The 3,080-nt window shown below is 32.7% G+C and overlaps 1 protein-coding gene across 3 annotated transcripts in view; it reads right to left on the reverse strand.

The window, feature by feature from the left end:
• Positions 1-3,080, reverse strand: part of LOC106463652 (CCR4-NOT transcription complex subunit 7-like) — a 56,367-nt gene that overhangs the window by 50,752 nt on the left and 2,535 nt on the right. The window contains exon 2 of one of the 3 annotated variants that reach the window (XM_013923704.2): positions 1,089-1,259. The exons of 1 other annotated variant lie outside the window; for it this stretch is intronic. The gene's annotated coding sequence lies outside the window, so the exon portion shown is untranslated. Of the gene's footprint in view, positions 1-1,088; positions 2,212-3,080 lie in introns of those variants that run through there. One more of the 3 variants, XM_022391202.1, reaches the window with a different exon arrangement.

Consider the following 3,080-nt stretch of genomic DNA (forward strand, 5'->3'; position numbering starts at 1 on the left):
AATATTTGCTTATAAATTAAGAAGTTGGATAATATATAGAACTAAAATTTGAATTATAATCTACAGTTTGATACCAAAATAATTGATATAAATTCATGAAATAGTAGTTCAATAAAATTTTGAATGCAAGTCAACAAACAAGATGACATGGCCTTTTACCCGTGACCCATCTCAAAAGGGTTAATGTGGTTTGCGAATTTCATATCGTAAAGGATGGAACTTTTAACTTCAGCAAAACCTTTGCCAGCAAGAATTATTTCACCAGGTATTAGTTAAACCAAGATTCTATAATTACGTGACTTATATATTTGGTACTAGCATATCCGACAGAGCCTTTGTGGGGTTATACTTATTAAGAATTTCCTTATATTATTATGGTGCTTATAACTGGACCTTTTTTTTTTCATCCTCATGGTTTACTATGCCAGATATCTGATAAAAGCAAACACCTTTGTCCCATTCACAAAAAAGCATCATTATTCATAAATTAATTATGTAGTTCTGTACATCTCATTACAAAGCCCTTTGTAATGTTACTCCAATATGGAAAATCAGAAGTTTTATAATGTCACATGAAAAGGGTCTATGCAAGTGGTGTACTAAAATAGAGTTAGAACCTTTAAACAGTGGACAAGAACAAAGAGTTAAAAACCACAGAACTGGAAAGGTGTCTTAGTGACAATAACCAGAAAGTGGTGTACATATTATGTGAAGATATTCATACTTGTTCCTTAATTCATTATAAATATTGGTTTTCACAAAGTTCCTAAAATTTTCCTTTTAGAAACAACAAAGCTGAAAGAAATAACTCAGCATGACAAGATATACTAACCTTATTTAAAGTTTTGAAGATATCAATGGTTGAAAACAAAGATATAGCCTTATCTAAAGTTCCAAGAGGCTCACAAACATCATGAGAAGTATGATAAACTTAAGTTACACAACACTCAAAATTTCCTAATATGTTTTATTACAGGCTGTTATATAACTTACATAACACTACATAGAGTTAAAAAACACTGACTAAAATACTTCCACCATTTGACAACAGTTTGAAAACAATCCAACACAAATAGAGACATCCTTACCTTCAAATATTGTAGTTTGCCATTTTGAAGTAATGCACAGAAGAAAACTGACTTCTATGAGTTGTTTACTATAGGTCTACAAACTCGAAGTTCCCCATAGTTTCACGTGGTTCAAACTATTCCAAGTGGCAAATCCCAACATTAACTCTTCCTACTCCTGTTGTATTATATCTGTATTAGATATAACAAAAAAGTTACTCTAAGGTGACTGACTACTGATTGGTGAAACATTTACTTCTGATGTCTCTTAATCCACTATATAGCAAAGCCTTCAAAATGGTCACTTGTTTTCAGTATGTTGATAAGTGCTATTCAGGATCACATATGTTAATCAGTGCTAACAAAACTTGCATGACTAGTGATGTCCTATCTATATTTTGAAGCATGTGTGTGAAGGGATAGACTTGATAGACTAAGCTATCTCTTACTATCCAAATATCATGTTATATATCTTCAAATGACCAATCATATAACTTGACCAATTTGTTTTAGTACCACACTCTTTTGACATTATTTAGACTAGCTTTTTAAAACTCAAATGATTATTTTTACACTTCATTCTTCATGAAAATTGAAGTAACAAAGTGCCAGTTAATACACATTATATATTAACATAACATGTGAGGGACAACAACAGGTTCCTTGGCTCACCATGGCTGTCCCATTCATTTCATAAAATACCCATCTGCCTATATCCAGCCCTGACACCAAAATTACTCGTGAAGCCCTCTCCTGAACTCTCAGAATCCTGTTACACCGACCATGTGTAAAATCAATCTATTTCAAAGGCTGACCAGCCTGTTCAAAAAATAAAATACTCTATTTGCATATGACTTTTACCCTGTCAAACCTTAAGTCTTGGTCCCCTAGCCCTAACACTTTTACCAATAAAAATGAAAAAAGATGATGCACCAATCTTATCTATTTCCTTTATAATTTTGAATATTTCAATCAGGTTCCCTTTAACCCTCCTTTTTTTAAGAGAAAATAATTTTAAGGACCTTAACCTCGCCCCACATGACAACCCCTTTATCCCAAAAATAATCCGAAAGCCATCCTTTGAATCCTTTCCAATAAGTCAGTATCTTTCTTAAAGTAAGGAGCTCAAAACTGAACAAAATATTCTAATACAGCCTAAAGAGAGATCTATATATAATAAAAATAACCTCCTTTGATTTATATTCAATACTTCTGTAGATACAATCTAAAATTTTATTTGTTTTTCAACTGGCAACAGCACACTGCTTGGAAGGCTTAAGAACCTAATCAATCTGAACATGAAGATATTTTTAGCATAACATAATGTTTTGGGACAAGAGGCCTATTAATCTATTTCGGCTGTCCTATCCTCTAAACTAAGCTAAAACTATTATTAAAAAAATAATAATCTTAAAGCCCTTATCATTCATATAATTATCAAGCTTTCTCTTAAACTCATTTAAATTTACTGCCTCTACAGCATCTGAAGGCAACCCATTCCAAATACCAACCATCATGTTACATAAATAAAATTTTCTTAGCTGAAGTTGACTCCAATCTTGCCAAAATTTATGTTTGTGTCCACCAGTCCTACTTTTCTCACTGTTACAAATGAAAAAAAAATGATGCATCAATACTATCAATTCCCTTTCCAATCTTAAACACCTCAATCAGATCTTAATTATTCTTTTTTCAAGAGAAAACAATTTTAGAGATTTCAACCTCTCCTCGTATGACAACCCCCCTATCCCAGGCACCATTCTAGTAACCCTTTCCAACAATTCAATGTCCTTCTTAAGGTAAGGAGCCCAAGACTGAACACAATACTCCAAATGTGGCCTAACCAGTGACCTGTACAATGAAATTATAACCTCTTTAAACTTGTATTCACTATTTCTGGAGGTACAAACTAAAATCCTATTTGCCCTTCCATTAGTAACAGCACACTGCTTGGATGGCTTAAGAGACTGATCAACCATTACACCAAGATTCCTTTCATGAAACTATTAAGAT

This window comes from Limulus polyphemus, unplaced genomic scaffold (assembly GCF_000517525.1).
Source record: "Limulus polyphemus unplaced genomic scaffold, Limulus_polyphemus-2.1.2 Scaffold1453, whole genome shotgun sequence".
In the NCBI taxonomy this organism is placed as follows: Eukaryota; Metazoa; Arthropoda; class Merostomata; order Xiphosura; family Limulidae; genus Limulus; species Limulus polyphemus.